Raw genomic sequence first — 12,199 nt, 5'->3', positions numbered from 1 at the left:
GGAAGAAGAAGGAGAAGACAAAGAAGAAGAAGAAGAAGAAGAAGAAGAAGAAGAAGAAGAAGAAGAAGAAGAAGAAGAAAAAGAAGCTGTTATTCACTTGAAATCACCAAGGAATCTTAGTCACAAGTTCCTGGTCCGAGTTTCTGAAAACAGCAGTAGTGCTTCTCCGCAAGGTACCTTGTCCTGATGTGAATTCTTTTAAGGGTGGGTTTACTCACCAAGCTAAATAAATCAAACTCAGTCAGATGCTAATGAGCACAGACATTTCATTTCCAGAAAGGTTTACAATGTCATATAAAAATGATAAGCATGAAAGCAATTTTACTTTAACCATAACCCTATAATCCGCTGAACATTGTGCCCCCTTTGATTATGGTGTCTTGTTTTGAAACTGCAGAAATTATTATAACAACCAAAACAGATACTATGGTAATCTTAATACCTGGGTATATTACAGTATAATAATATGCTAATTAATAAAATTGATAATAATATACCGGTAATGACAATAATGACAGTCATAAAGCTAACGTACTTTTACTACTACTACTACTACTACTACTACTACTACTACTACTACAGCTACTACTACTACTACTACTACTACTACTATACTACTACTACTACTACTTACTTCTACTACTACTACTAGAGATAATAAAAAAAAACTGAATCACGTAAATGTGGATAACTGTCGTATCTCAGTGTATCACTTTCTTTTATAGTAGTGTCTATATAACCTAGTTGTTTCAAAATTCTTTTGGACAAACAACCTCCTTGGACAAATCAAGGAGATTGAGGAGATTTTTTTTTTCTCATATCGTCAAGTTTCGCCTTTTTCTAACTAATGAGAAAATGTCAGTTAAAAGGGAACCCGCACATAAAAAAACAAAAACAAAAACCTGAAGCATAGAGGACTCTACTAGATTATACGAAGCATCTTTGGGCTCATTTATTCCTCATCTTCTGCGTTATGTATAAACGAAAGAAGCAGCAGATTATTTCAAATGCAATATAATTGATAATCCTTAATGTCATTTTGGCCACCTCGCAGGTAGTGCTTGAATCAAAGTATGTACTAAGACATTGATTTAAATAAAAAGAAAATACCCAACTTGAAATCAAAGTCTATGGGGGAAGTTGACAAAGGCGATAGAAATGAAACAAAAGTGGCACAGAGCGGAATCTAAATCACAATATAATATAACAATGTTCCCGACCCCAAAGGCGGTTGATTCAAATATTTATGATGCTTTATGTCAAAATACATTCCACCCAAAATACATGATCCACGTGATTGATAGGACGAAAAAGTATAGTACATTAAAAACGACAATAGTTCAACTAACCCCATTAGTCCACCAGCATAATAAAATGATATCTAAGTTTAATTGCCTTGTCAATTGAAGATGATGTTACATAATGACAATTATTAGAGTCAGCGAGATCTATATCAAGAAGCCAAAAAGAAGAAGTGGGGGTGGAGTGGGGAGAGAAGAATGAAGTAAGTTACCGGTATCGTAGTTTTGATTTCCATTATATTCATTTTAATTTCCTTAATTCCCGTTAGGTACACATTCCTGGATCACAACCAAAATATCATCTCTTGTGTCTTTCTAAGTCTTTCCTTTAAGTTTCATCCAAATCCTTTCGCAACTTTTTGAGTTATTTTGCGCACAGTCAGATAGACAGAAAACAAACAAATAAACCAACAGACAAATCAACTCCGATGAAAAACATAACTTCATTAGCGAAGGTAACAAGACAAAACGGTACCAATACACAGCTTCTCATGGTTACCAATCTGTTACTGAATGAGTAGAAGAAAAAACAGCATTGAATGTTGAAGTCAAAATATATCATACTTTGAATATACATATTTCATAAATATAAACTTAGTCCTCATACCATTGTATACACACACATTGCTACTATAATATGGTACAAAATTATTTTCCATAGTCACTGATTTGTTTGTTTGTTTTTTATGCGTAAAAAAACCCCTTAAACTATGACTACTGATATGGCTCCGCCATTATCATATTACCCACACAATAGGTTTGTAACTAAAAGGGAACCTATAATTGCAGCTTTGAGATGATAATTCAAGTCATCGGAAAATAATAATTGCTTCGCACTTATACACCAAAGAAAGTTTACCACAAATCTATTCGTATTTAAGATATGGAAAATGGGGAAATTTTGACATTTTCACGCGGCCTTTCACAACAATAATTTCACAACAATAATTGATTTGTCACAGGTCAATAGTACAAAATTTTGGGGTCTTTACATTGATAGTGATTTATCTTGGAGAACCCATGTTGGTTATGTGAGTAGAATTATTGCTAGAAATACAGGGGTTCTAAACAAACTTAGTTATTATCTTTTATGTAATATTCTACAGAGTATATATTCAACTTTGATATCTCCCTATCTTAATTATGGGATTCTGGCGAAGGGGAAATGCTTCTTATAAAAATCTTATCAATTCGTTATTCATTGTGTAAAAACGCGCTATTAGAATTGTAAATCACGCTGGATATTTATCGCACACGAATGAACTTTATGAGCAATACAATTTTGAAAACAACGTTTTGACAACAACGTTTGCCTGTTTATGTTTCAATTCTCAACTGGCCAATTACCAGATGCATTTTCCCAAATGTTCACAAGAAACTATACAGTTCATGATTATCCAACACGCCAACGTTAAATGCGTATCACCTTCCACGTACCCGAACAATTTTTGCGAAAAAAAAAAAAAACTATTATGTTCACTGGGCCCTGCCTAAGTACTGGAATGAACTCCCTACGGAACTTACAAGCTGCACCACTCTAACCTCATTCAAACGAAAATTAAAACAATATCTTTTGAGCAGCTACGGCATGCATATTGTATAGCACTTGTTGCTCAGTATTTTCTCCCTTGTCTATCTTATTTACCTTCTAGTAATAGTCCGACGGGATCCTAAAAATAATTCCCGAAATTATCTTGGTCTTTCGTAAACGAGGATAAGTGCCGCTGTCATATCTGTACCATCACAAAAGACTGATGTTCATATTGATGCAATCGGGAGTTGTACAAGTAACTGAATTAGTCACTGAAAGATTGCTATGCTATCCTTGCAACTATGACGTGATCCACTATGAAGAAATTCATTCATTATTGGAATCACAAGAATACCTTGCATATACTTGGAGTCGATCAAAAGATTACAAATTCTTTTTCATCAAACAAGTTAATTGCACATAACAAGGATGAGTTAGTCACTGAAATGTGATTATATTATCCTCGAAACTAACATGATTGCGTGACCCGCTATGCTGAAATTACTTCCTTAACAATGTTTATGTCACAAAATTACCTTGCAAACACAGTCAGTCTGTAATCACCAATACATTTTCCTTTTAGACTATTTCAGTGGCCAATGAGACTTTCGATTTCATCAGTGCTTAATTGAATGATTACATCCTTAGCAATCACTTAAGTGGTTTTAAGTATCTGCTTCACTCAGCAAAAATGCGACGTCTACAAATCCGTCTGACCTGCCCGTTGGTCATGAGATAAACGAGAGGCTGGATCCAGGTACCGGATGCAGCGATATCTGCCATGTGGTCCACTGGGATCCCTTCCACTTCGTAGCACACTATGATGGGTAGCCATCCGCAAAGCACCCGAGTCGTGATGAGTACCACGGTAATAACACCCTTGAAGTTCCACCTTCCTGGAGCTTCTACCCGCGGATGTCCTTTCCTTCTGAGCTCTGACGTTTTATCCGCAGACCGCTGATGACTATCCTCGGGCGTGCTGACGTCGAGATCTTTCGCGCCGTCGTCATCTCGGCGGCCAAATGCACCCAACGTTACCTTTGCCATGGCTCTCCTCTGCTTACACACAGCCAATAGCAATTGTATATTTACCAGCGACGTGAATAGTATTGTTATTGATATTAGACAGACTAGAGATAGCTTCTCGAGCAGGAACAGTCCATTTTCGTGGGCAAGAAGTTTTACGCCCAGGCATGTCTTTAAGATTACGCCATCGAAAGGCATAAACGACATTGGTAGAAATACGAGGTAAATCGGAATAACAACGCCCAAGTGGATACCGAAAGCTACGTACAGTCTCCTCTTTGCAACAATCCGATGGTAATGTAGTGGTCGACAGACGAGAACGAACATATCAAAACTTATCCCACAGAGACATCCCATGACCGATATTATCGACGGTCTAAAAACGCTGAGGAAAAACTTGTTGGGCAGTTGGCAGAGTTCCTGCCTGGACCACTGGAACCATATGATGGACCACACATTCCAAGTAACGCCGAGGACAAAGTTAAGAAGAGTAAGAGCTCGGTATAACCATCGAATGGCGTCCTGAACTTCCTTTTGGTGTTGAATTACAGCACGTTTAAGCACATAGAACCAGGTAACTGGAGTGAATAGTCACATGATAGGTCGCCGCCATGATGGTTGAAACGTTGCCTTCATGAGCCATGACTTGTCTTGAATTACCTAGGTTTTACGACTTCAAACTGGGATTTGAACACACTTCAGGTACAACGAGTTTTATAAGCAAAAAATAGCGTTTCAAGACTTTTGCTATGAAGATCAAATGATGCCTGCTGAAAAGTTTATTTTTTCAGAAAATTGTTCCTTTCCAAGAGTTATGCTTAGCCGAATCGCTTGTCGTTTGCTAAATGAACATGTCAGTTTGGGGAAGCAGTTCTGGACGTGCTTAGCTTAGTAACGCCAACAATTTTCATTCTGCCATAGCTTACGCAAAATGGATCATCGTTTTTTGGTTTTAGGTCAACCCAGAGTTGAAACTGCGTGAACATGAAATTATTGGCTGACACACCACTGATTCAGGAATGACAGACACTGAACACGAGCGAGTTGCTCCCTACGCAAATAGAGCGGCACAGATCCTTGGACTGATGACTGCAACGAAATTATCAAAAGTCTGACATCAGGGGTAAATATGTACATTCCTGCCTCTGCAGGTGAAGAGCCTGTTTCCTGCTTCTTCATGTAAAAAGCGCTCTAACAGATATTGGTAAATTGACGTGACAGATCCTGCGCCGTCAACAACACCCACCACTTATTAAATGTTGCTCTCAACTTCTTAGCACCATCGCTTTCTCGGACCCAGCGGTGAGAGCTTTTAGCAGGAGCTTAAGAGGAACTACCACATGGTCACGTATATTTATAATCCCCTAACGCTGAAAGAGTTACGTTGGCGACTGCGATTTGTCCAGGCTGATCACGTGTTCCGTTGTCGTGTCGTTAGAAAAAAAAAATGTGCGAATCATTCATAGCATGACGTTGGATGAATAGATTTACCTAATGCAGGTTGATGAACGCACAGATGTTCAGTAAAAAATGTATTTAGCTGAGGTTGAGAGAGGCATCGAACAATGGAAGAAAATTGAATTCGAGGTTTTTATATGTGCTTTTGATGGAAAGGCACCGCGGCTTTGTTTATTATTAATGGTAAAAGATAATTAGGTTTAGTTACAGTATGACTGCCATTCCCTCTTTTTATGTGACAATCAGGGACCTCGGCAGAGGGAATGCCCTGCATGCAGGCTTGATAGGGCCATTATCCCACGGATACAGAGATGGGTCTTCACGGTTATGCCACTTTGTGGGAATATTCGCACAGCAGAGCAGATGGGGAGGGGTGGAAAATATCACAAATTAAGAAAGACAGAGAAAGGGGAGCAAGAAAGGTATAGGCGAGCTGGGAAAATAATTGGTGAACATGAGGGCAGTTTGCTTCAGGCTGTCAATACGCAATCACCGATAGGGATATAGATAAAGATACATAGCGAAAAGGTGTGTGTTTGTTGTCAATTACTTTGTCACTATAGCTCCTCCCCACTCCTCCGACAGACACGCACACACTCTACAGGGAGTGGACGTCCTGTATACCCTACAATGACTTGTCTACATTATTGACATTTGTGCACATGATAACTAAAGTATTCAAACCATCTTTTGTCATGTAAATGATGATGTTTTTGACACACAAGTCTACAATTTCCATGAGATCGAATTTTGTTTTTGTTTATTGCATTGGCATCCTGGTTCACGTATATGCATTATTATGCAGCCATCTCAAATGATGTGTGTGCACGACTATAACGAACTGAAACTGAACATATCGCTAACCGGGTAAACACAGTAACCTGAGCAGGGTACAAGTGTTCATTTCCTATTCTTCAAAGATGTCAGTGCCAAGTAGGGCTCGTTAAAGAAGAGGAAGAAGAAGGAGAAGACAAAGAAGAAGAAGAAGAAGAAGAAGAAGCTGTTATTCACTTGAAATCACCAAGGAATCTCCGTCACAAGTTCCTGGTCCGAGTTTCTGAAAACAGCAGTAGTGCTTCTCCGCAAGGTACCTTGTCCTGATGTGAATTCTTTTAAGGGTGGGTTTACTCACCAAGCTGAATAAATCAAACTCAATCAGATGCTAATGAGCACAGAAATTTCATTTCCAGAAAGGTTTACAATGTCATATAAAAATGATAAGCATGAAAGCAATTTTACTTTAACCATAACTCTACAATACGCTGAACATTGTGCCCCCTTTGATTATGGTGTCTTGTTTTGAAACTGCAGAAATTATTATAACAACCAAAACAGATACTATGGTAATCTTAATACCTGGGTATATTACAGTATAATAATATGCTAACTGATAAAATTGATAATAATATACCGGTAATGACAACAATGACAGTCATAAAGCTAACGTACTTTTACTACTACGACTACTACTACTACTACTACTACTACTACTACTACTACTACTACAGCTACTACTACTACTACTACTACTACTACTATACTACTACTACTACTACTACTTACTTCTACTACTACTACTAGAGATAATAAAAAAAAACTGAATCACGTAAATGTGGATAACTGTCGTATCTCAGTGTATCACTTTCTTTTATAGTAGTGTCTATATAACCTAGTTGTTTCAAAATTCTTTTGGACAAACAACCTCCTTGGACAAATCAAGGAGATTGAGGAGATTTTTTTTTTCTCATATCGTCAAGTTTCGCCTTTTTCTAACTAATGAGAAAATGTCAGTTAAAAAGGGAACACGCACATAAAAAACAAAAACAAAAACCTGAAGCATAGAAGACTCTACTAGATTATACGAAGTATCTTTGGGCTCATTTATTCCTCATCTTCTGCGTTATGTATAAACGAAAGAAGCAGCAGATTATTTCAAATGCAATATAATTGATAATCCTTAATGTCATTTTGGCCACCTCGCAGGTAGTGATTGAATCAAAGTATGTACTAAGACATTGATTTAGATAAAAAGAAAATACCCGACTTGAAATCAATCTTGGAAAAAACATAAAAATAATGTAAAATTTATTCAATTAAATCGTAGCAGCTCATTAACAATTTTCATTTTCAATGTATGACGAGTATTCCCTTTATCATCTAATCTTGGTGTTCATTTTAGAACGTGATGTCTTTAAACGGCAGGTTGAGGGTTGTTTCGCCTGATTATTTTCCACTGAAAGTAACGCTACTTTTGTTCGTATATTAATGCTAATTTATTGCAAAATACTAAATCTAAACTTAGTGAGTTGCTTTATGTTCTGCAAGTTCTTTTTTTGCGTTACAAGTAATTCATTTTAGAAATGACAGTTAAATCATACTTCTCATTCTTAAATGTAGGCAATATATATATTCATCATTATGTTAAACATTTTAATTAAAAATGCTTTCTCATTCAAATTCTGCATTCCAAAAACTTTCTTCCCTTTGTCTCTCTTCTAGGCAGGAATACTCAGCATGCTGTTCTTGATACGATGAAAATCGTGCACCAGTATTCGCATTGCCTCCCCGTGTGTTAGTAAATACACAAGAGGGTGGATCCATGTACACGACGCCGCCAGTTTGTCAAAAATGTGTTCCAAATCACTTCCTTGTATTTGATAGTATATAATCAGAGGGGACCACTCACATATCAGAGAAAGTATGAGGAGAAAAACGGTACGGACTCCTTTAAATCGCACAGAAAACTTTGGCTTTGTGGCGCACGTTTCTCCTGCTTCAGTAACAGATGTTGGCAACTCGACGCCCACTTTCGCTGTCTTGGCCGTGGCTCTGATTTGTTTCAATACAGTCCTCAGGATAATCGCGTTGACGAGAGAGGTGAAAAGTATCGTCAGTGACACTGGAATGACTATTAGTAAGTTGTGGAGCACGGAAACTATCATTTCATCTGGCGGAACTTCCACCCTGAGACATTGTTTGTTGACTAAGTCGTTGAATGGCATAAAGGGGAGAGGCAGCAACACGACGTAAATAAGAAGGAGAATGGAAAAGTTAATTCCACAGGCCACTTTCAACTTTTCGCGGGTCATTAAGCGATGATAGTGCAGCGGTCGACATATGAATACATACATATTAAAACTTATGGCACAAAGACATGACATCATTGACGCTAGTAATGCCTTGTGAAAGAACGGAAATATCTTGCTAGTGATGGCGCACACCGTGGGAGTGGCCCAACCGAACCAAAAGATGGACCAAACGTGCCATACTGCTCCCAGGAGAAGATCAAGGACAGCAAGAGTTTGGTAGAGACATCGCATTGCATCTTGGAGTTTCTTCTGGCGGTGAATAACAAGCAAGATGAGTGCATTGAAGCAGAGAGTGAGACCCAAGAAAACAGCGTACAGGATGACATGAAAGTTGGTATTTGTAGTTGCACCGACATCCCCAGTTAGGTTAGACATGGTGGTCAAGGTACTCACGAAGCGTCAAATTTTATCACTTTTTATAAAACGTTTGCATAACGCGTCCTCATGAACATTACCACTGAAGTAAAAAAAAAAAAAAAAAAATCAGAAAGCTTTTTTTTTTTTTCGTTAGAGGCAAATGAAAGGCTCTACATGGATCGACTACCATAACTCCAATGCAATTAAAGAGTCACTTGTGGGCCCTGCTTGACAATCGGCTATCGAGTATATAAGGCACAGTCACTTTAGACTATATAGACGAAGATGTTGGTGAGTGACTTAAATGTACGATCCGTTTAAGTTCGCAAATCTACTAAGGCTTTTTGTCCAGTGTTGTCAAAGATTCTCTCATTTGTCCGAGGCGCAGATCTTCGATGCAGATGTAGACTTTTTTTTTCAATCAGATAAAAAGAGTAATCCATTGTCAACTTAATATGGGGTAATAATTTTTTTTTGATCGTGGAGGGAACATTTCCTTTCATTCCTCTTTCTGAGAAAAGCAGAGGAATTCCGGTAAGAACTCACCCGGTGATGTGGCACATCTATTTTTACGGAGCCAAAACATTCGCAGAGACGATTGATAACATTTCCACCTGCACAGCCAAAGGATCTCACGACTTCCAAGACATACAACTATACGCCTACTATCACCCTGTCCCCACTCGCATGTTCAACTACCTTCTAATCATGATTACAACCTAATGTCTTCATGAAATGTAATCATGATTCTCAACCAGCTACAAACGCGAGGACGCCGAAGTATTTCAAGAGGAAAGATCACAAAGCAATCCACCATTTGTGGAAGCACGTGCGTACTCGGGGAAAATCGGAAGTATATTACATCAAATCCCGCCGTCTTGTTTAACTGGGAAAACGTTAATGCAGGAGACATACAACAGAATACTCCTTTTCTCAATGTGTTTAACCTTGCGGTGTGAATTTCAAGAGGGTTGTCATAAAAAAAAAGAAGTATCGAAAAGGAATCGTTGTGATTTGGGCGTGTAATATGTCACTGTGTACATACCTCTGCTTCAAAATTTTATTGACACGTGGACTTAAGGGTAGGCGTAAAGGTACCATGGCATTTTGTTATATTTACATGGAAAGCAAAGTCACATTCGGGCTCGTTCGAAGTGACTATATACAAATTGAAAGCACGTTCAGGATGGTGTAATAGCACACAATCAAACAACCCAACATGAATAGACTGTTGCACACACATCGATAGTTCCTATACGTGTTCTCATCTCTTCTTGCCCCCCCCCCCCTCACGATAACAATATCCACTGCTTAAATAATATAAGACCTGCACACACACACACACACACACACACACACACATACACACACATGAAATGTACTGCGCAAATAGTGTAGGAACCACACAGAATTTAAAGGGTGGTATAGATGTTGGTTGATAAGTGATGATTCAGTCTTTAGCTTTTTCCAAGATACTCAGAAATAACTGTATGAAATGTTGAATAGAATACAATTCTACGCGGAATCCAAAGTTTGTTTGATGAAAACTGATTTTGAAATGGCTGAGATATCCAAAAACAAAGTAAAACATCATTTACTAGGAATGCCTTGTTTTGGAAATCTCGGCTATTTCAAAGCCAATTTTCATCAAATAAACTTTGAGTTCCTCTTAGAATTATGTGCTCTTTCATATTTCATAAAAGGTTTCTTACAATCTCAAAAATCATCATCAAAAAACGTTGGAAACCTGTAGTCCCATCTCAACCGAAACTGTACAATCCCTTTGAACCTTTGCATATCTTATCACTTTCGCTTAGTGACTTCTGTCATGTCCACATAATTATGCTAATTTTCTGAGATAATGCTCTCATCAGCAAATGAAAGTTCTGTATAGCTTGTGTACAAGCTATCATTATAGTCATGACCAATAATTTAGCACCCCTGCAACTCTGTCCCTTGAAATGTCAGCAGTGTCATGATGTTGGAACACCATAGAATTTTAACACAAAAGTTTCCTGTTTTACATTATAATAAAGAAAATATTTACTGAAGATTCGTTAAGAATCGGTGACTGCGTACCCATTCCATCATCATCACGCTTCCTCCTTTTTATTGTTGCTTGTGTGCTTGGTGTAATTATCATGAAAGAAAAAAAAATATTGAAATCGCTTGCACTTTAAAGGAGCAGTACGCGCCGAGTTATCTCTATTTAGTGCCGATTGTCATATCTGTTCAGGAGCTAAAAGGTTAGCTCTTTGTCTGCAGACGAGAAAGCAGAGGTGGTTTACTCATAAAACGATTTCCCTAGAAAGTAGCGGTTACATTTGGGTTTTTGTGATATCCTGTCACAATTCAATGGTATGAGAAATTCAAGGTGATAGTGTGAAATTAATTACATGAAATGCCATTTCCGGAAAGAAGCGTTCAATCAAAAAAAAAAAAAAAAAAAAAAAGATATCACGCTTGTCTATGGTCATATAGGAATTATTAATTTCTGAAAACTTACATTGGAAATTCACTCATTCGTCATGTATTTCCATTTTGCAGTGATTGTTTAACCAAGAAACGAAGTGGTACATCGCGTGAGGACATTGTATTCAGAACATGTCATCCAGGCACTTAGGATTTATATCACATTCACAATGAAGTGAAAGCGAAAGTCTTATGAATCAATCTCACAGGCCTTAGTCAAAAACAAAACGATAATTATTCAAAGCATAGCCTGGACTTTGGACTCTGAATGTTATGTGCACAAGCTTTTAAATACAGGGTCGGATTTTAACTACATGTCCATGCCTTCTCAAGTCAACTTTGAATAAACACAATAAAATCACACGAAAAAGAGTGATAAACGTTTCATCAAAATCGGACATAAAAGGAGAAACTAATGGACATTTTCACAAAAATTTGAAGATGTAAGGATAACATAAGAAGAGAGTAAAGCCTTTATAGCAAGGCAAGTGTGACTTCCGGCCTATTACTGCATACACCGGAAAAAGCAGAGGCAAGTGTGACTTCCGGCCTATTACTGCATACACCGGAAAAAGCAGAGGCAAGTGTGATATCCGCCATACTGCATACACTGGAAAAAAGCAAAGGCAAGTGTGATTGCCAGCATAATGCATACAGCAGAGAGCAAAAATTGGGCTAAGTGTGATTTCTGGTATACTGCATACACTGGAAGAGGGGTAATTAGTGCATCTTCCTGTATATGTTTTGGAAGAGGGGGTAATTAGCGCATCTTCGTGTACACTGTTGTATATGATGGAAGGGGGGTAATTAGCGCATCTTCAAGAGTTTGTTTGTGGAGGAGTGAAAGAAAAAGAAAACAATGAGAGTGAATACCAACAAAATACGAATGTGTAAATGAACGATTCCTTTGAGCAAAAAACAATGGAAGAGGTAATTAATGAATCTCCCGGATGTTATGATTCGCA

Source organism: Diadema setosum, chromosome 18 (genome assembly GCF_964275005.1).
Source record: "Diadema setosum chromosome 18, eeDiaSeto1, whole genome shotgun sequence".
NCBI lineage: Eukaryota > Metazoa > Echinodermata > Echinoidea > Diadematoida > Diadematidae > Diadema > Diadema setosum.
This window is presented reverse-complemented; position numbering follows the sequence as displayed.